Source organism: Syngnathus scovelli, chromosome 7 (assembly GCF_024217435.2).
Source record: "Syngnathus scovelli strain Florida chromosome 7, RoL_Ssco_1.2, whole genome shotgun sequence".
In the NCBI taxonomy this organism is placed as follows: domain Eukaryota; kingdom Metazoa; phylum Chordata; class Actinopteri; order Syngnathiformes; family Syngnathidae; genus Syngnathus; species Syngnathus scovelli.
The window spans coordinates 13851656-13874716 of NC_090853.1; the positions used below are offsets into that span (position 1 = coordinate 13851656).

Sequence of the window (23061 nt, forward strand, 5' to 3'; positions counted from 1 at the left end):
ATTCAGTAGCACATTGTGGGCCGAGATTGATGGGTGATGAGTCTTTGGGGTGGGGCAAGTTCGAAGGAGAGTCTGCTTCCATGGGAGTGGTGCTGGTTATGGGCGATTCGGTGTGTTGGTGGGGGGCTGTTGGTGTGTGTGTGTGGAGGGGGGCTGTTGTCTTCCATCCCGTCTTTCGGCCTTGGCGATCATCTTTGGCCGAGTTCTCGGGTGGGGGCTGTTGTCTTCCCTCCCGTCTTTCGGCCTTGGCGATCATCTTTGGCCGAGTCTTTGGGTGGCTCATTCTGGCACCTGCTGGTTTTATCTCCACGTGACCTTCCTGTGAACATTCTTCTCTAATCTTGGACATACACTGTCATACCTCATTCTTTTAATTTTGTCATTTTGTACGAAATTATGTTAGCTTTTGGCTGTGACATCATTAATCTATTGCTGTTCTTTTGATACATCATGTCTTTGCTTATTCTTAGTTTAATCATGCTTCCAACCGTATCTTTTCTTTGTTAGGCAAACTATTTCCCTCTGTGCAGAGCGTTCAGTAGTAATCAAAAACTGGCGTCTAGCATTAGTCAAAACATAAGATACAATCAAGTACTGAACGGTCAAGACGACTCTGGCCGTGTCCATGATTCAGAGAAAAAACATCAGACATGCATTCCACAGTTCCTTAAGGGTCATTAAGCTATTTAGGCAATATATCAAAAGTAATTTGTTATTTCAAAGTGCTCAGAAATATATCCGATCATAAAGTTATAAAAACCTTTCTCATCACCACTTATCAAAAATGTCTAGTTATGTCTTCTTTATTGATTTGCCGTGTAGGTATAATTATATGCTTAAAATGTTTCTTTTATTTATTTAATATGTGAATATACTTGTCTGCTTATGTACTTTATTCAATGAGGTTTGAGCATATCTGTTTTTGTAGCGAGGCAGGACTTTTTGTATTTCGACCTCATTCCTTCACTACATAATATGAAAATCAATGAAAAAATGGATGTCGGAGGTGCCCTCGATTGTCCTGGCAGTGTCTTCAAGGAGGTTGAGCTGCAGTTTCCTCATCTTGAATTGGTCCCGAGAATCCAGCTAGCCGCTATCAGCTTTTGCGCCACCTAACCACACCACAGCGCGCCGGACGCATTATTGTGTCAGCGCCGTCACAGACCCTAAGAAAAAATTTCAAAATTTGAGTGGAACTCCGTAAGCACGAGACTGATTTTCCGTCTTTTCTGCCCGACCGGGGAACCAGAGCGCAACGCCCGACCGCACCTCCACGCATTCAGCTTGACTTTTTTCGGCTTCATCGGTCGGACTTTGTGCATTTTCAAAGTGGAGGGAAGGGGAGCTTTTCATCGGCTGCAACTAGCGGGGAGCTGTGCACGGAGTGTGCACGAGGCTGATTTTTTGTCATTTCTGCCCTACCGAGGAACCATAATCACCTCCAGCTCCAGTGCTTGACCCAACGAAAACGTCCTGTTGTGATGTATGCCTGCGCTAAGTTCGTCTCAACGCCCACTCTGGTGAGGCTCCACAAAGCAACATTAACTCAGGAGCACGATATATATGAAAAATATAACCTACAAAACAAAAATAAATAAAACAATTTGTGCTGTTTTTTAATCAAAATGAGGCAGCATTCCACGGCTGCAGGTAGTATCAGCTCTTCCGCAATAGTGTTTTTTTTTTTTTTTTTTTGCACTGAGCAATATGGTACGCTGCTTTATATGATGCTTACAGTGCCTGCTGATTGACTGAAGTAGCATTCACAAAGTGGGATGATTGTTGTCAATATTCAGCCCGTTTTCACTGAAAAACCTCAAGCATCTTATCAGCGTGATTGGGGTGCAATGACTTCATTAGTGCCGCCTTGATTTATTTGGCTTCATACTGTCCGCTGCCAACATCGTAAGGCACGGTAAACACACTGGTCTTTCCTCATCTCCCATCGTAGTCACACTGAAGTGGAGCGCTACGTACGCTTCGTCTTATTTCCTTGTCTTAGCTTTCGTGTGACTCTCAATTCTCTTATCTCCATCTCTCTCCGCCGTTCTTTTTACCCTTGTTCAATATTTTTCCATGGTGTCCTACTGCACTTTTTATCGCCTGCTCTGTGCTGTGTGTGCGAATGTTCCGTGTGGTCTCCACTGTAGAGCGGATACTCCTTGCGCACACTCTTCCAGTGATACTGCAGTGGATGTCTAATTACCCTTTAATCTAGTACAGCCAAAAGAAAAGCATGTTCCCTGGTGTCACACGCGCCTCCCTTGGTATCGCGCTGGGGGGGCACGCCCCACTATTTGAGAAGCACTGGGTTAGGGTTAGTGTTGGGGTTAGGGTTGGGGTTTAGGGTTGGGTTTAGGGCACATATGTCAGAGTCAAGGCCCGCGGGCCACATCCGGCCCGCGAGAAGGTTTTTTACGGCCCCTGGGATGATCTTGATTCATTATTAGAACCGGCCCGCAGACATCAGCAAGCCGGCAGCCCGCAGATCTTTTACACGCACCAATACTACATTTCCCACAATGCAACGGTGACGCACCGAGCAGTACACTGCTTCATTTCAGTGTTTATTATTAGCAGTCAGCATAACTGTAAAATTAACTTTCAAAAATGGCAAAAAGGAAGGTGGACACTGAGAACTGGGGGTTTCAAACAAGTGGGAGTCGGAGTATATCTTCACGGAGGTAGCTGGAAAACCTGTGTCTTCTGTGTGGAGAAAGTGTGGCGGTACTGAAAGAGTATAATCTGAGACGACATTATGAAACGAAAGACGCGGATTATTTTTTCTTTGAAGTAAATTTAGCCCACTTTTGCTAAAATAGAAAGTTTAAAAGTTAAAGTTTAATATTTGTTTTCACTGCATGTTACTTCTCCTTGAGGAAAGTGTTTTTGATTAATAGATTTTTGCACTTTATTTTATTGTATTTCAATCCAATTATATTTTAAAAATATTTCAGTTGAGTGGATGAAAGAAAATTGCTATTATTTTTTTCTTTGAAGTAAATTTAGACCACTTTTGCTAAAATATAAAATATAGGTTACTGATGGTGCCTTAAACAATACAGGTTTCTTTCATTTAATGTTCATGTTGTTAGGCTACGGATTTTAGTTATTGATCTGACTCCAAATTGCGATCAACACTTAACACATGAGTTGCTATGTCCCAATCCACACACTGGCGCACCTAACAATTTTGCAAGTTTGTTCTGTCAAAGAGAAGACCAGTAGATCAATCAGACCAAATTTACCAATTGTTTATTCCTGACAAAGCGCACTAATACTGGCCTGGGTCCCGGGTCCCTCACACTAAAACTCGTGCGTTTTTGTGACCACCAAAAGACGATACATTCTTCCGGGTTGCCCAGTTTTGAAGAAACACAATATGAATATTAAAGCATGCAAAACATTGTGTGATGATTGGTTGATGGCCATCTCCTCCCCGTCTAGGTGTTATTACTGAGGTCAGGCGGTTGGGTTTTCCCCGCGAAGCCCGACCACCTGGACGTGATGTTGTTCTCGTTTCTCACCGACCTTGAGGTGTTCTCGTCCGGTACTCCCTGTCTGGGCCTATTCCACAACACTTCGAAGAAAACAAGTTCATGCAGTTTACCTGCACATTCTTCGCCACCCACCAATCCACACGAGCACTCCGATACTAGATATAATATTAATATGATTATAAGTTTAACACAACCTTAAAAAATGTTTGCAAACTGCCGAAAGCACATTTCCCTTTAATGTTATGGGGATTTTTATATAAAGGAAATTTGTCTTTTGTGTCTGTTGAAAATTAAAGATTATTGACAGAGCCATAAGAAAATATTGCTTTATTTATCTGATCATATTGGAATATATTTGTTAGGTTTTCAGTAGGTTCAATTAGGTTCACTAGACTATATGCGTCATTTAAAAAAATTTCAATGAACATTCGATCAGTCCGGCCCTTGGCTTGTAGCAAATTTTTTTATTTGGCCCTCCGTCCATTTGACTTTGACACCCCTGGTTTAGGGTTTGGGTTGGGCTTAAGGTTGGGTTTGGGGTAAGGGTTAGTTAGGGTTGTTGTTAGGGTTAGGGGTTAGGGTTACCATACTAAAGTTAGGGTTTCAAAGTAGGTTTTAAAGCTAGGGTTAGGGTTTCAAAGTAGGGTTTCATAGTATGGTTAGGGTTTCAAAGTAGGGTTTAAAGCTAGGGTTAACGTTTCAAACATGGGTTTAAAGCTAGGGTTAGGGTTTCAAACTATGGTTTCAAACTAGGGTTAGGCTTTCAAAGTAGAGTTTCATACTAGAGTTAGGGTTTCAAAGTAGGGTTTAAAGCTAGGGTTAGGGTTTCAAAGCAGGGCTTCATACTAGAGTTAGGGTTTCAAAATAGGGTTTTATATTAGAGTTAGGGTTTCAAAGTAGAGTTTAGAGCTAGGGTTAGGGTTTCAAAGTAGGGCTTCATACTAGAGTTAGTGTTTCAAAGTAGGGTTTAAAGCTAGGGTTAGGGTTTCAAACATGGGTTTAAAGCTAGGGTTAGGGTTTCAAACTATGGTTTCATACTACGGTTAGGGTTTCAAAGTAGGGTTTCATCCTAGGGTTAGGGTTTCAAAGTAGGGATTAATATAGGGTTAGGGCAGGTATGGGCAAACTACAGCCCGCGGGCCACATCCGGCCCGCGGGACCGTTTAATCCGGCCCGCCAACCCTAAATAAATTGTATTATTAAACTTTTTTTTTTCGGTCATTTTGCCTGCAATGACTGCGTTTCCCCAGTAGATGGGGAACCACTCGCCTGCGCATTTACTACAGTCAGAAAGCTCGGTGCACACTCACAAGTGCGTGTACGTACTCAGTAGTACGGAAATGGCGCACTCGCGCTCTATTTGTAGCAGTGCCGAATTTAGAGCGTGGGCTGTGACGACAGCATTCTTGTAATTTGCGCGCCGAGTTTTCGGATACAGTTTTACGCTAAAGCCACCCACAAAGCTTCCCTTGGAATCCTTCCATTAAAAGGAAAAGCAAGGTGGACACAGTGCCGAGTGTTTAAAAAGAGTGGCCAATTTGGCTCGACGTACGCGACGTGACGTTCAGCCACATGAACATCAACATCAAATGAACACTGAAAATGAAGGGGAGGCTTTCAAGTTTGTTGTAAAAAAATGCATTTTGAATATGATCTGTACAAATAGCAGGGATTAAAACTAGCGACCATTCTCATTTTCAAACAATGCAGGATGCTCAAGGACATTGATGCACCACCTGTTTGTGACTAATCTTAACCTTTAAAGTTCTTAAGGCTTACTTTAAGGAAGTGTTTTCCGTTTCCTCACTTCTGTTACCAGGTGTTTGTGAGTTAAATCTCTGCTCTGATTTTCAGATACCCCTCACCGTGTTGCCGTTTTGATTACTTTATTTGGATGTATGCTTTCACCGATTCTTCAAGATGATATATTTGGTCAGAATGTTTGCCGTTTGATGTGATCTCATAAGATAAACATACATCTTTCATTAATCTGACCTGCAGGCACTGAAGTGATGGAGACTGTTATTCATAATAACAGTGTCATATTTTATGAGAATCACTGATAGCAGTTTTTTAGGGATGTTTTTTTTTTTTAATGCTGTTAATAAATGCATTTGTTTTCAAAAAACTTTTTTTGAATATCCATGCTTTACTACCTACTAAAGGCCAAAACCTTTTATGCAATGACCTTTACAGGTCGTTTATATTACTTCACACAAACACTGCATCCATCTGCTCCTGGTTCGGCCCCCCGGTCAAAATTTAGAACCGAATTCGGCCCGCAAGTCAAAAAGTTTGCCCACCCCTGGGTTAGGGCTTCAAAGTAGGGTTTCAAACTAGAGTTAGGGTTTCTAACTAGGGTTTAAAGCGAGGGTTAGGGTTTCAAAGAAGGGTTTTGTACTAGAGTTAGTGTTTCAAAGTAGGGTTTAAAGCTAGGGTTAGGGTTTCAAACATGGGTTTAAAGCTATGGTTAGGCTTTAAACCAGGGGTGTCCAAACCTTTTTTAGTGAGGGCCAAATATAGAAAAATAAACAAAGGGCCGGGCCACACACTAGAGGTGACATACTGACACATGAATACTGTGTATTGTGAAGAACATCACACTCAGTGGGAGCAGTGATGCTGTCCTTTGGATTGAAGGATGGCTGACATGTCAGGACATGTTTGGTGGTTGAGACACGAAGGACTTCACAGAGATGGCTATCAGTTATTCTGGTTCTCAGTCTGCTTTTGTTCTGATTGAACAGAGAAAATGTTTGTTCACATATGTATGTCGAGCCGAACAGGCTCATCATTCTTTTTGCGTGGCGTCTCATCAGAGGAAACTTGGCATTATCCAAACTCTGATAGAATTCGGGGAGGGGGAGAAGCTGATGCTGACTCTTCAGAGAATCATCACATTGAATTTCAATCAGCTCTAACTGCAGACTCTCTTCCCCTTCTTCTGCATCCACCAGGAAGGGGGTCGAGAACAGCTTGATTTGTTTTTCAATGGCAGAAAAATCTTGGAAACGCTGGTTGAATTCCGTCATGAGAGGAAATCACAGACACATATTTCTCCTTTTTAGCCGAAAGGTTGGCGTTTGGAAAAGAAGACTTGATTTCAGACAGCGCAGGGAAGTGTGCAGCATTAAAGCCTCGTAGTTGTGTCTCAAACAGGCGGAGCTTTACGCAGAAGGCTTTCATGTGCGCATGCAGGTGTGGCACCAGTTGTTCTTTGCCTCGTAGGTTCTTGTTCAGTGTATTGAGATGATGCGTAAGATCAGCTAAAAATGCCAGGTCTGCCAGCCACAGAGGGTCACTTAACTCATGAAGAGGTCGGCCCTTCTCTTTTAAAAACTGGTCGATTTCTGATCTCAGCGAAAATAAACGCTGCAGCACAGAGCCGCGGCTGAGCCAGCGCACATCAGAGTGGTAGAGTACATCCCAGGATTCAGCATCCACATCAGATAGGAAAGCCTGAAATTCTCTGTGGTACAGTCCTCTCGCTCGAATTACGTTGACAGTTTTTACGACAGTGTTCATCACATCGCCCACCTGGACAGTCTTGGCACACAGTGCTTCTTGGTGGATTATACAGTGCATCCTAACAGCCTCACCGCTGCTCTCTTTTACCTTGGCGCACACCAACGATGCCATTCCTTTGCGCTCGCCAGTCATGGCCGGAGCTCCGTCCGTTGTTACTCCACAGAGCTTGTCCCATTTAAGCCCCATCTTTTCAACTGCCTCTGACACAGCTTCAAAAATATCTTTTCTCGTCGTTGCGCCTTTTAGGCTCATCATATCAAGCAGCTCTTCCGTACAGCCAAAATGATCATCTACTGCCCGCAAAAAAATTAAAAGTTGCGTGGTGTCTGTGGCATCTGTGCCCCCCTCACATGCTATTGAGTCTCTCAGCTGGAGTTTCACGTTAGCTGACAAGTCCTCAATTCTCCGCACCACTGTGTTTCTGGATAAGCTCTTGTGGAGTTTTGTTGGCACGATAAAAAAACTGCTGTTGAGCTTGCAGGCTCGCTGCCATTTGCTTAACTTTCTGTGCTCGTTCAGCACCGGTGTACAATGTGTAGCTCTGATGTTTGGTCTCATAGTGCCGACGGACATTATACTCTTTCATCACAGCAACATCTTCATTACAAATCAAACAGACACACTTTCCGTTGATTTCTTTGAAGAAATACTCATTTTCCCACTGTGTTTGAAATCTTCTACACTCACTTGCTATTTTGCGTTTCTTTGGTGCAGCCATTTCTGGTGACTAGTGGTAAAAGTTTCTCTTCGCTTGATTTCGTTTGTTTGGCGGGCTCCATCTAGTGTTGAAACTGAGAAGTGCAACAGAGTTGAGCTCAAGCTTCTTGATATTCCATATTCAATTATGTTTTCAGAATTTGCTGCGCGCCAATAAAAACTGGACCGCGGGCCGCAGTTGGCCCGCGGGCCATAGTTTGGACACCCCTGCTTTAAACCCTAGCGGGGTTTCAAACTAGGGTTAGGGCTTCAAAGTAGGGTTCCATATGAGGGTTAGGGTTTCAAAATAGGGTTTAAAGCTAGGGTTATGGTTTCAAAGTAGGGTTTAAAGCTAGGGCTAGGGTTTTAAACTAGGGTTCATACTAGAGTTAGGGTTTCAAACTAGGGTTTAAATCACAGGTGTCAAACTCATGGCACGGGGGCCTGACATCATTTTGTGTGGTCCGCGAAGACAAATTGTGAATCAAATTCGTGTGTCATTACTAGAATTGCAAATTGTCTTCACTTTTAATCATATATATTTTTTAAATATTTGACCAGTTTTTACATTCTCTGATTTGAAAACGAGTTATTTGTCAGTTTGTTTTGTATGTTTTACCGTATATAATATGAGGTGCTCATACATTTATTTGGGTTGACAGTCATAATGGCCCTCCGAAAGAAGCTATGACTACAATGCGGCCTCGAAAAAAATGAGTTTGACACCCCTGCATTACGAGAACACTCCAACATATTGACTCCTCATCTAATTGTTGTACAGTTCCACGCAGAGTTAGTGGAATACTAATAATTGATTTAATTAGATGTGGGATTTTTATATAGAATATACACACTTGAAATTAAAGTTGGATTGAGCAAACAAGGGCACACCTCTGCAAACTTAGTCGTCCTTGTTCAGACAGGCTAACTCTTTAGCATAGGCTAACTCTTTAGCTCCTTTGGCAGAGCAACAAAGCTGGCAAGTGCTAAAAACATCAACGTAATGCACCTGCCATTGACTAAAAATGACACATTCACGTGTACACGTTGTCATTTCCATCCACTTTGTGGAGCCTCACCAGAGTGGGTGTTGAGACGAACTTAGCGCAGGCATACATCACGACAGGACGTTCTCATTGGGTCAAGCACTGGAGCTGGAGGTGATCGAGATCTGCACAATGACAAATAAAATCCATTTAAAACATCACCAAGTGCACATTCTTGAAACAGCAAAGAGAACTTGCAACATAATGAGAGAAACGCTAGTGCACAGTATGCATACACAAGAAAGGCCAGCGTAAGGAGTGAAGAGAGAGCAACAGCAACACGCTTCAGTAGGAATCGAAAAGGTGGTTGCCAACAACAAGAGTGAGGGGAACATTTAACAATGTCACTGTTGGGTTGACAACATTTATCTGAAATCAATCTCGGAGACGGTAGGTCTTTCTTGGCTTAGCGTTTTCTCCTGCGCAGAAGGGCGCATCCCAGACACAGCAAGTGTGGCTGAGATTCGCGCTCTGCTCTGAGTTTTGCCGAGCTTTTTATTGAGAAAGAAACAATTGGGCAAGTGTACATGATCGGGTAGGTTCACAGGCAGGAAATACATTCCATAGTTATATCTCATTACCACAGAACAAACTCTCGTGGACGGAGCAGTATGGACGTCTCATGACTATTAGCTTAACAAAAACGTAGTCTTTAGTGGCCCTGGGAATACATCCCGGTGTCGTACTCATGACTTCAACTTAAATGAGACCTCTGTCTGCTTCAGCCATCCCATGACAATCTCATGATCTGAACATGTCTAGCTAACTATGGGGCTTATTGTATAGCGCGGCTAATGACTCCAGTCATTAGCCGGCCATATGCCCCCAAATCATTTTCACAAGGCTAGATGGTCACATACTGCGGAGAGTCTTGCACACAAAAGTAGATACATAGAATCCAATGATAAAAAGTATATCATTTCCAACATTCCCTCCTGTTTTTAACATTGGAATTCATGGGAAAACAAAACATCAACTAATAACTACATATGTGTATAAATGAGTATATGCTTACACAATATAGTATAGTACCATCAAAAAGCATGAAAGTTTACATTCCAGAGTTTATCAGAACTACAGCCCTTCATCCGGCTTTGGCTATGTTCGTTATAATGGAATGTATTTTGTTCTGGATCGTCAAGAAAAATAGACAGGTAGGCGATTTACGCAAGGCGGTCCCACTCATCTTGTTCACACTGGGCCAACATGATATTCTGGACAGCAGATGCTGATGTCAACCTTTTAGTCATGTGACTAATTAAAATAATGCCGCATGTGGTCGTTTGATAAAGTAATGAAGGACATAATATTGACACAATATCACAGCATACTGCAAAGTTGAAATGCTCTTAGTTTTGCCCCCCTTGCATATGTATGTGTCTGTCGATGAATTGCTCTGGCATCACTGCCCAGGGCCTGCTGTCCATCCAAGATCTTTATGTCCACTTCACCGTCCTCAGAGTCTCTTCCCAGGCCCCGGTCAGCGTTCAGGAGTTCCCTAGTAATCGACATCTCCATAACCAGTCGTCAGCAAACAATTCTTCTCCTTTGTGGTTGTTTGGGGCACGGGGATGATTGGTGGTCGTTGTTCAATAGAACCTCCAAGCGTCCCTGCATCTACTCCTACGATCCAGAGGCCCGCGTGAACCTAAAACAAACAAACAAACAAACAAACAAACAACAACACTCCCCCCAGGAGTTATGAATTATCTTCCTTATTTCTCATCGTGCTGTCAGTCTCGCACGATTTCTCCTGTGACTGCTGCCTGTTGAATTCTGGCACGTCCTGTTAAAGCCTCCAAAACAAGTGAATCCAAAAAAGCATTGAATGTCACAATTAAATTTTATATGTATCTACTTACGCACTCAAACGTAACTCCACCCCCCTTTAACACATTCGCCCAATGTGTCATTAGGCATTTAAAAAGGAACCGGCAAACGTCCTACCACATCATCACGTCTTGCAGCCAGTCCTGTCGAACCTTGCAGTCATCCAGGATCGTCATCCCCAAGTTCCTGAAAATTGACTGTGCACCTCACACTCGGCAATACCAACAACGGACACTTGTGCTCACAAAACTACACAGGCATCGAGTATCTACTAAATGAAAATAGACACACAATGAATCATGGCGCACGGGGATTCCGTCCTGAAAATCATCAATCATCATAAAAATCAAAAGGGTTAGGGTTAACATTTTCACGTGAATTCAACATAAACTTTCCAAGACTGCAATCGACAACCTGCAAAAGTAATACAAGTTATAAAACAACCAGCAATCTGCTCCTTGGCTGTCGGTTGACGCTGCAATAAGTCAAGTGACACACAGAAACAAAGCCAAGCTCGCACTTGTCACAAGCAAGCTTAAGTTCCATATGTATGGTTGTCATCTACATAGTCTGTCACCTTGTCGGGTGAGTTCAGGTTCGTCATGTCATATGTCCATCGTCCTAGTGTTCGATATCAGTCCTGTCTTGTCCATCCGTGTTGCTGAATTCGGCCTTCTCCATGAACTATTTTTGTTGTTCATGGTGCCTTTGATTAACCATCGGCTGTTAGTCATCACACTTGGGTGTTCCCGTCTCAGGTGAGAGGAATCTTACCCTCAACTGTGACCCTTTCATACCAACTACAAAATACTTTGGCCTTTCATACTGCCCTCAACACACACACACACACACATATTCGTAACCACACAAGCGCCAATCCATTTGCATCTATCACTCATACAACAACAAACAAATTTAGTATGTGTAAGTGAACAGGCAATCAGCGAATATTAACGGTAAACCCTTCATTTCTGGATGTCCTTCCCAAGTGAATATTTCGTACATTCGTACCGGACCTTTACTGTAAAATTGCCAATTAAATGCCTAAAAATTCAGTCATTTGTACTGCTGAGCATGTTCATGGGTGAGCATGGGGAAAGAAGCAGCCTCAGTAGGTCCTTAAATAATCTTGTCCTAATCCATCGTTCTGATCGAGCACCTGGGTAAAGATACTCAAAAGTCTTCCTCCAACAGTCTACTCCACTACATTATTTTCACTTTGCCATGTTAAGGCATTTGTTTTCCGAGTCCTATCACATTTGTCATCGCGTTCACTGTCACTTGGTGTGAGTCTCATGCAGTGTTATTCTTAACTGTCAAAAGTTTTCATGGCTGTTATTCCTTGATCTTATCAAACTTTTTGTTTTGACACCAGAATTTCCCTATGAGGTGTGATTAACTTCTACTTTATTAATTACCTCCATTGAATAATCTAATCACCTTTTGACTGCATCCTAGTAGATCCTAATGCCCTATTTTTCCTTCTCCGAACTGTTAATGACTAAATGTCTAATTGTTAAGCTGGATGGGCTAAATGTGATTCTACTCTTATCTCTTACAATTTTAGCCTATCTGTTTCATCCAAATTTATCCTCTGACTATGATACTTTTTCTTTCTTCGTAACACTACACAATTTGTTCCTTATTTGTTTATCTTTTAGCAAGACTCCTCAGTTGTGTCAAACTCAGTGCCCAAGCAAGCTTCCATCCACTCTGACCCAAGCTCCACCAAGTTTGATAACGTCTCAGCAGCTTGGTGCATCTTTCAGGTCTTGTGTGTCTTTCGCCGCACCTCATTGTCAGGTTGTTATCTTTGGTTGTAGTCTCAGAGTCAACTCATCCCTCACTCTTGGATGAGTCCATTTTCAACTGAGTCCATTCTCATCTTGTGAGCTCCTTCACTCTTTGTACTCCGCCTCCGAGGATGTCGTTCTCCTCCAGGGCGTTGTGCTCCCCCCAAGCACAAATATAGTCCTTCTTTGCTCTTGCAAAGGTCAAAGGTGCCTTAGAGCCATGCACCATTTTTCTTGATGTTCTCAGCTGTCGGTGGAGTCTCGGGATCGAGTTTCAGAGTCACTGATGGATACTGAAAAAACAGACTGGGATACCAAACTTAAATATCATCTTCCAATTTGACATAAATTCCATAGTGCCTTCTGTTAATCAAACTTCAAATTCTACTATTATCAATAATCTAATCTACCTGAGAAGAACAGCGCCTTTCCTTCATGAGCGCTCGGATGTATTGTGATGGACCTCATTTGAACCATTTTAAATTGACAGATTACCCTAAACTTAAATTGCAAGTCTTAACTGTTATTTCTCTCAATTATACTGTAATTTCCAGAAACTCCTCCTATTTTCAGGCCACTATCTATCTTTTGTTTTCCTAACTTTGATTTTATGCCATTCTCTCTATTACCTTTCCACCTTTCCTGATTTGAGCCTTCAATTTCTGATCTAGTTTCCAAATTTTGCCTAGTATCTGTCAGGAATGAGTTGAGCCAGGGCGACCAAATGCAGCTTGAACCAGGATTTATTGCAGGGAAAAAGGAGTTGGAAGGGAGGCAGGTGGGGAACGAACGACACAGACGGGAGGAAGACTCACGGCCAGCAAAACAGACAGACTGACCGACATGAAGTCCCCTTGGACAAGATTAAAATTCTGACCGTGAGCCTTCAGACAGACCGAGGGAAAACCAGATGACACGAACAGGAACACTGGGCACGAACAGGAATGGACACAACAGTAGACACCGACAGGGAGAAACACACGGGCAGGGCTTAAATACACAGGGTAACAATAGGAAGCAGGTGACAGACATTATGGTAACGAAAGGGGTGTGGCCGAGCGAAGTGGCACGGGCGTGACAGTACCCCCCCCACAAGGGACGGCTCCCGACGTCCCAAAAAAGAAAAAGTCCAAGACTGTCCAACAAGAGCCGGGAGGAAATGGGGAGGTGGCCGCACGTCACACACCGCCGATGGCCGACTGGGTGACGGCCGCTGGATCCACGCCGCCGGAACTGGTGGCGGCCGCAGCATCCGCGCCGTCGGGACTGGATCGGGGGGCGGCCGTGCGTCATGCGCCGTTGAAGCCGACTGGGTGACGGCCGCTGGATCCGCGCCGCCGGAACAAGTGGCGGCCGCAACATCCGCGCCGTCGGATCTGTTTTGGGGGGGGGGCAACCGTGCATCTTGCGTCGCTTGAACTCATCTTCTTGGCGACCATGCAGCAGTTGCGGGAGCCGGCAAAGGTTGGTCCAAGCGCTGGTCGCTGTGATGGTCGGTGTCTTCTGTCAGGAATGAGTTGAGCCAGGGCGACCAAATGCAGCTTGAACCAGGATTTATTGCAGGGAAAAAGGAGTTGGAAGGGAGGCAGGTGGGGAACGAACGACACAGACGGGAGGAAGACTCACGGCCAGCAAAACAGACAGACTGACCGACATGAAGTCCCCTTGGACAAGATTAAAATTCTGACCGTGAGCCTTCAGACAGACCGAGGGAAAACCAGATGACACGAACAGGAACACTGGGCACGAACAGGAATGGACACAACAGTAGACACCGACAGGGAGAAACACACGGGCAGGGCTTAAATACACAGGGTAACAATAGGAAGCAGGTGACAGACATTATGGTAACGAAAGGGGTGTGGCCGAGCGAAGTGGCACGGGCGTGACAGTATCATCTCTATTTTGACCTCAGTATTAATGGTGTTATGCTCACTTTACAGATATTACTGAACTGTCCTGAATTTATAATTCACTGCCAGTACATCGAAGGCCATTTCTCAGCTGTTCACTTTTTCCATGTTCCTGTTAGGCTCCACTATTCGAATCTTCGAATTTTCATATAGAGTTTCTTTTAGGTTCCTGTGTGGATCATGTTTCACACAAACAGGACATGCTTAAAAAAAAATTTTTTTTTCAAGAATCTAAACCAAAGGTAACTAATAGGTAACTAATAACTCATCTCCCCCCTGTTGTCACATAAGTGACACAACAGGCGTTGCCTTAAAAGTCATTTTGGCAAAACAGTTTTGTTATTGACATCGTCAATAGCACCTTATCCATTATCACACCCTTTGTTGTTTGAACTAATATCATTTTCAATCTTGTCAATCCTTCTTCTACTTTTGGTGTCCACGCGAATGTATCTTTGACTGCTAACGGCTGTCCATGAGCCACTCCTGTTAGTGGCTTAGCAATTTCAGCATAGCATGGAGCCCAAGCTCAGCTGTAATGACAAAAAAAAAAAACATCAGTTGTTCTTCGTGGCAGGTCGTGGTGTGTCTAATATAACCTGTTACCTGCTCTCCCTTTCGCTGAGAGTAAACCAAGATAGTTTACTTCTGGTTTTTACCCATCCTAACTTCTGTTACTTGACTTCACTTCCTCTCTGGCCTAAATGCTGCATGAGGAGAAAGGAATCTCATCCTTACACTTCCTTTGTTTCAAAAGCAATTATCATCATTGTAGACGAAAACTTGAACTTTTGTCTACTTGAAGCCCTTTGAGACTGTTTGTGATTTAGGGCTATACAAATAAACTTGACTTGACTTTTAGATGAAAGCCTAAAACGAGCCATTCAATTCATGATAATCAGTCAACCACTGTGAAATAAGGCCTATTTTCTTTTCTTAGCATTAAATATGCTCAAAATCATTCTTTCTTCAAAGTTGTTCTACTACTTTTCACATAGTAGTCTCCAACAACGTCAACCAGTCAAGCTGTATCTTGTCATTCATTCCTGCTCATTTGGATCTCACACACGCGCACACACACACAGGCACGCACGCATGCACTGTTCTCACTCTCCTCAAGCTCTCTTCAAGCTGTCCACACAGTCATACTACATCATTTTTAATTCACAGTCCTCATTTGAATCTGTCCTATCTCAAGGTTCTTGGTAAAACAACCCACTCATTCCGATTTTGACATATTCCAAAAATTCACTCAAGAGATGCTTGCATTGAATTAATTCCATAAGCTTTTCATTTCCAAAAAATTTGCAGATTTAGGGCAATTTTCCTTCCACTCATTCTTACAGGCAAATTCTACATTTCACCTTTACATTGTCCCAGTTTGAAATTCACATCATTCAGCCCATTTAAATCACACTGGGAACGTTTTTAAACATTCCCGAAATTGCAAAATTAAGAAATTCATATTTTCACGTTAAATTATTACTTCTTTGTAATGCTATGGCATGCTCAAACTTGGCCAATAAAAGATTGATTAAAATTTCTGCAAAATTTTACAAAATTCATATTTCACCTCTAAGTTCTACATGTTTCAACTGATTCAATTCTGCTCGAACATCATTCTGTTGCATCTCCTAAATATTTATTCATCTTTTTCGCCTGTCTTTACACCAATTTCTCCAAAAAATGCATTTTCCAGTTTCAATGTCTCCTTTTTTATTTTATTTTTTCTTGCAGTGCAAATCGAATAGACCCCAGTCTAGTAACTTTCCTTGCACACTATTTTAGCCAATTTCAAAATTTTAACACATAGACACACATAAACACACAGAGAACACAAGGACAACACAAAGGCCCACAACAAAACACAGTGCACAAACAACATCAACAAACAATGCTGTGCAAACGTCTTCCTCTATTTGATGTTTTGGTTTTACTATTTTTATTTATTTTTTCTCACATTACTGGCCTTTCAATAAGGTTTGAAAACTGTATCATTCGCATACATCAGCGTCATTTATACTTTGGGGAAATTTAACAGCCTTGGTCATGCTTCTTGTTTGGTAGGAGTTCTTATTGACTGACCATAATATATTTTGCTATTATATGGGGGGGGGTTCAGGTCTTTTAAATTAGATGCATGTTTTGCATAGGAGCAGAAGGAGCTTCTGCCTCAGGCTCCTCTTCTTGAGCCACGCCTAACAGTGCGCCTACGCACTATAGCTTCATTGTCTGACAATCATACTTGCGGCCTCAAGTTTGGTAACTTATTTAACGTATACTTCTCATCCCCTGATACATTGTCAGTAACACTTTGACGGCCCCCCATTGTAATCAATTTAGTTCAACATTTAAATCATAGGGATTTCTAAAGATGGAATGTTTCTTTAGTGCAATAACAACTTTCTGTGGTAATTCCTGCTTTGACCAGTTTTCTGGTGAGGAATTCCACGGAAATTTGCCATTTCTTCCCACCATGTTACATGCAGCACAATAGCGAGTGATACGTGCTACCATTCACACACATTCACACCGCGGAATTTTCTTAACACAACGAGGTGTATTTCCGTCTACAAGTTCCATCTGTAGACCGAATTCCTATCACTTGGAATTCACAACAAGGACTCCGCCGTCCTTACCCAGGTACCCTTTTTCTGGGGACTAAAATACCCCAACCACGCAGCCAACAAAGAGGTCTCACCGAGTCTCTGAGAGATTTCTTTTGAAGTTTCCGTCAATCCTCGCTGCCGAGAGGTGCTGAACCGGACGCCGGCCTGGTGGATGAACATTGTTCCCCAGGGCTTTCCTTCAGGCGTCCTGTGACCTCTGCCGTGCACGGATTCGGCGTCTTCAACACTCTTCGGATCAGCGAGCAGATTTTCAGGAAATCCCGGACGAGCCCCCAAAAATGTTGGGTTGACAACATTTATCTGAAATCAATCTCGGAGACGGTAGGTCTTTCTTGGTTTAGCGTTTTCTCCTGCGCAGAAGGGCGCATCCCAGACACAGCAAGTGTGGCTGAGATTCGCGCTCTGCTCTGAGTTTTGCCGAGCTTTTTATTGAGAAAGAAACAATTGGGCAAGTGTACATGATCGGGTAGGTTCACAGGCAGGAAATACATTCCATAGTTATATCTCATTACCACAGAACAAACTCTCGTGGACGGAGCAGTATGGACGTCTCATGACTATTAGCTTAACAAAAACGTAGTCTTTAGTGGCCCTGGGAATACATCCCGGTGTCGTACTCATGACTTCAACTTAAATGAGACCTCTGTCTGCTTCAGCCATCCCATGACAATCTCATGATCTGAACATGTCTAGCTAACTATGGGGCTTATTGTATAGCGCGGCTAATGACTCCAGTCATTAGCCGGCCATATGCCCCCAAATCATTTTCACAAGGCTAGATGGTCACATACTGCGGAGAGTCTTGCACACAAAAGTAGATACATAGAATCCAATGATAAAAAGTATATCATTTCCAACAGTCACTTGTTTAAAATTCATATGTATCGTGTTTTGGGTTGTGACAACACATATCGTTTTCAAATGATAATTTAAAAAGTGCTATGAGAGATGAGATTAGCCCTTACCGGTGACGAGCGGAGGTCGAACGCTCGAGAGCATTGCACCTGCGTGAAGCTGGCCCCCCACCCCACGCAAAATTTAAGGAAAATAGTTTGTTTCGTTTGTGCTTCGTTTTTCCTGGTTTGTGCCGTAAAAAAATTCATTTGTGCTGCAACAGTTTTTTAGTTATGAAAGATCATTTTATAGGTCATCCAGAGTTCACCCAGCCCTCCATCTGCTCCAAATGAATCCAAAATGGTACCGTTCGTTTGCACTTCATTTGTGCTGGTTTGTGCTGCAAAAACTTTTGTTTGTATTGCTACGGTTTCGTAGATATTACACATTTAATTTATAGCGATGACGTCACTCAGCCCCCCATTTACTTCCAAATGGACCCAAATGGTACCGTTCTTTGTGCTTTGTTTGTGCTGGTTTGTGACGCAAAAACATTTGTTTGTGCTGCGACGGTTTCGTAGATATTGCACATTTAATTTATAGCGAAGATGTGTACCTATGTGAGTGTAGCCCCCGTGTCAAGAAGTTGTAAACTATCTACCCGTCCCCGCAGGCATCGCCCCGGCTAACATCAGACGAGATGTAGCCACACTGGCCCTCTCCCGAAAGGCACAGACCAGTGAATCCCGCCTCCTCCATAAGATCGTCACAGAGACACCATGAAGCGTGCGCCTAAAGTCACGACGCCCCTTTGCCATCCAAGTCCATGAGCTGCTCAGCACAACATCAGCTGACACTTCCAAGGCCACCTGGGCCAAGACCAAATGGAGAGAACAGTGGAAGTCAGCAGAACCATCTAGGCTGCACCACTGCATCAATGACCCCGCAGACGTCTCTGGCCAGGACTTGCCCCGGAAACAGTGGACAACCCTGAACCGCCTGAGGACCGGCGTTGGACGCTATGGAGCTGCAATGAAGAGGTGCCTCCTGCGAGTGTGGGAACCCAGTCCAGACAGTAGAGCACATCATCAGCAGTTGCCCCAAACACCGGCCACCGAATGGCGAACAAGGCCTCATTGATCTGGACGACAACACGTTGACCTGGCTCGCCTCAACAGAGCTTCAAGTCTAAAGTCATACGACAGAAGAAGTGTAGGCTACGTCATCCCTCTTATGGGCAAGTCCTGTTTCAACGGTTTAAAAAAAAATACAGCATACAAAGAAATTAAGTGAGAAAAATCAAGCCGCTCTAATTAACCTGAAGTTTTTGAGAATATGTCTTTTGGGCATGAAACCTGATTTTAATCAATGCATTATGAGATCTAACAACGATTCTGCAGGCTATTAAGCCATAATTGAAGAATTGTTCTTCAGGAGGCAGATTAGGTGCTCGTTTTAACGTGGAATTTGGAATTAAGGCACCTCAAATGTCAACATTGCACTACAATATTTTGTCATGGAATTTAAAACATAAATTGTAATTGTTTTAATTCCATAACTTTTTTAAATTACTCTGACACAAAGGTGAGTGACTTGCTGTTGCAACACCCAAAGTCGAAGCAACAATGAGCTGTCGGCTTTGGGACTGTGACTAGGATTCTTTGACATAGCTCTCAGGCGTCGTCTCTTGGAATTTAGTCTGCTGGTGGAATCATTGGCTTCCCTGGGCAAGCCCAGGTACTGACAGGGGGTGCGGCGAGAACGCTGATCCCTTGCCCCCAAAACATGGACCACATCATAGAAGTTTGTCCTCTCCGCAGACTTAAAGGAGGGTTAGTCACCCTCCATACAGCAGACCCAAAGTTTTTTTTGTGGATTGAAAATATAAATCCTGGTAGCAGTCTGGTTGGCCAAGATACTACTTTAGAATCTTGAATTGTGCAACTGGTCCGGTTGAGCTTGAAACGAAACTCAAAAGTCCATTCGACGGCCGAGCACTCCTAATTCTTAGTCCTGACTAGCACTTGCCCAAAGATGGAGGGCCCCTAAATTTTTACTTCTTTACCTACACTTCCCTATCTTCACTGCGGGCAGCCCTAAACGGCTACAAACGGCAACCACCCCCCTGAGTGCCTGACTGCCGCCTTGCATGTCCAGTATCCTCGCCGTTTTCCAACTTGACTTGTCCATACAGTTGTCAGATAATCCTTTAGCGCTCTGATTTGAGAGCAGGGCGTGGATACATGCCACCTCTGATGTCCCCACAACTGCAAAGTGGCTTGAGACTGCCAGATGTGTCCTCTTACTTTCCCGCCCCGCCAGGGTGGGAACCCGTCTTAGGACCCAGTTCGACGAAAAGGAGACCTTGTGTGGACTTCGATGGATGGTGTCATCCCCCATGGGGCAGCAGACGCCTCAGAAAAGTTACGAAGATAGGGTTTGGGTCTACACACATGAAGAAAAAAACAAAAACAAAACAAACAAAAAAAACATCACTGCAGTACCGTGTACTACAGCAAAGGAAGCGCAAACTAATTATCCCCCCCCCCCAAAAAAAAAAAAAACTTACTGCAGTACCATGTACTACAGCAAAGGAAGCACAAACTAACTCTTGCCCCCCCAAAAAAAACCTCACTGCAGTACCATGTACTACAGCAGAGGAAGCGCAAACTAACTCTTGCCCCCCCCAAAAAAACTCTTGCCCAAAACTTAGAGTTTGAGTCTACACACATGAAAAAATAAATAAATAAATAAAAACTCACTGCAGTACCGTATTGGCCCAAATATAAGATGACCCCGATTATAAGACGACCCCGTTTTTCAAGACTCAAGTTTGAAAAAAGACTTTTTGAACACTAAATTTAATTTGTGCACTGAAAATAATTACATCTGACACAAATGATTATAACAATATATTCGAGAGAAAAAGCATATTTATATTATTTTGCCTCATTCAAATCATGCAAAAACTGACTCTCACATCTTAATATCTGAACATTTAAATATGTAAACTAAAGTGCAATTACATTTGTAAATGAATGGCTTCTGGTTTTTGAAATGTAAATAAATCAATCTACTGTGATAAAACAACAAAATTGCAATAACTGAATTAACCATCAAAGTGAAGTCTAACTGTAGTCTTGAAACAAATCTGAATAAGGAAAAACATTGCAATAAAATAATGCAAACTGCTACCGCTATTGTTGGGGAGCCTGAGGATTCTATAGGGGGTTGGCTCGGAGGGTTAAGCTCTTTTCACCTCCGGGTGTCGGTCAGAACACAGGAGGGAAGACGTGGTTCAGTTTTGATTGCTTTACTGAATTATTGGCACAAAAAAACAAAAACAAACAAACAAACAAATGAAATACTCTCGGTAACACACCAAACATAAGTCATCGATCGAGAAAACAAAATACATTTGCTGGCGACCGTTAGTCGCCGTGCCGCTGCGTAACCGCTACTTGTACGATGCGAGGCAAACTTAAAGGAGCGCGCTGGAGCTGTCAATCAAACGGCGGGCACAAGAAGCAAACCACGATCGGACAAACGGCACAACAGTGGGCAGTAGTGGGCAATGAAATGTATTGAAGGAATGGGGTCAAAATACAAAAAGTCCTGCCTAGCTACAAAAACAGATGTGCTCAAACCTCAATGAATAAAGTACATAAGCAGACAAGTATATTCACATATTAAATCAATAAAAGAAATATTTTAAGCATATAATTATACCTACACACCAAATCAATAAAGAAGACATAACTAGACATTTTTGATAAGTGGTAATGAGAAATGTTTTTATAAACTTTATGATCTGATATATATTTCTGAGCACTTTGAAATAACAAATGTCTTTTGATATATTGCCTAAATAGCTTAATGACCCTTAAGGAACTGTGTAATGCATGCCTGATGTTTTTCTCTAAATCATGGACACGGCCAGAGTCGTCTTGACCGTTCAGTACTTGATTGTATCTTATGTTTTGGCTAATGTTAGACGCCAGTTTTTGATTACTACTGAACGCTCTGTACAGAGGGAAATACTTTGCCTAACAAAGAAAGAATGAGGTACGACAGTGTATGTCCAAGATTGGAGAAGAATGTTCACAGGAAGGTCACGTGGAGATAAAACCAGCAGGTGCCAGAGGGAGCCAGCCAAGGACTCGGCCAAAGATGTTCGCCAAGGCCGAAAGACGGGATGGAAGACAACAGCCCCCACACACACCAAATCGCCCATAACCAGCACCCACTCCCATGGCGAACTTGCCCCACCCCAAAGACTCATCACCCATCAATCTCGGCCCACAATGTGCAACTTAATATAAGCTGATCAAAGAACCTTGGACATTGCCTTTTCTGAATGGAGACTTTCTGCTCTTGAAGGGCCCAGCGCTGTATTGTACTTTCCTGAAAACAAAGCTTTCTGAACAAGAATTGTGATTGAACTCAACCAACCTGTGTAAGTCTAATTTGTGCTTCAGTGTCTTAGCATTTTCCTAAATCTGAAGAAATCAAACGAGCACGCAGTGAGTAAATTGGATAACAGGTGATTGGCAATGGCTTTTGCCGTGAGGCGCAGATAACTTAAAGACAGACTATAAGAAGCTCGACTAGGGACAAGACTAACTGAACAAAAGGCAAGATAAAGACAGGAATGACGACGAGAGACGAGACGAGAGACGAGAACAATTCGACAGGGGTGTGACACGCAGACAGGACTTACATACGCGACAGGTAACGAGAGGCAGGTGACTGTGATTAGTACATAGATTGAGAGTAGGCACACACTGACAGTACCCCCCCCCCCCCGGCTCCCAACGTCCCAAAAAACAGAAACCCCCACGGGGGGCTGGGGGGAAGCGCACCAGTCCAAACAACCTCATTGGCCTATGGCAAAGTCCTAACCGCGGCAGCAACTCTGGGGACATGAACCACAATCGGCGGCAACGCGGGGACACAAATCGCAATCGGCGGCTACTCGGGGACACGAACCGCAATTGGCGGCTACTCGGGGACACGAAACGCAATCGACGGCAACTCGGGGACACGGACCACAATCGGTGGCTACGGTGGCAACTCGGGTACACGAACCGCAATCGGCGGCAACTCGGGGACATGAACCGCAATCGGCGGCAACTCGGGGACACGAACCGCAATCAGCGGCAACTCTGGAACACCAACCGCAATCGGCGGCAACTCTGGAACACTCACCGCAATCGGCGGCAACTCTGGAACACCAACCGCAATCGGCGGCAACTCTGGAAGACCAACCGCAATCGGCGGCAACTCTGGAA

At 43.4% G+C, this 23061-nt stretch overlaps 3 long non-coding RNA genes across 3 annotated transcripts; 2 read left to right on the plus strand and 1 right to left on the minus strand.

Moving 5' to 3' along the window:
• Positions 1–1052: 1052 nt before the first annotated feature.
• Positions 1053–22217, plus strand: LOC125972314 (uncharacterized). The gene is made up of 2 exons (XR_007482759.2): positions 1053–1520; positions 18444–22217. It is a non-coding gene; the product is annotated as an uncharacterized lncRNA (long non-coding RNA).
• Positions 2379–5634, plus strand: LOC125972315 (uncharacterized). Its single transcript, XR_007482760.1, has 2 exons — positions 2379–2684; positions 3448–5634. It is a non-coding gene; the product is annotated as an uncharacterized lncRNA (long non-coding RNA).
• Positions 14624–17789, minus strand: LOC137840444 (uncharacterized). Its single transcript, XR_011087091.1, has 2 exons — positions 14913–17789; positions 14624–14839 (listed from the first exon to the last, which is right to left on the minus strand). It is a non-coding gene; the product is annotated as an uncharacterized lncRNA (long non-coding RNA).
• Positions 22218–23061: the final 844 nt, after the last annotated feature.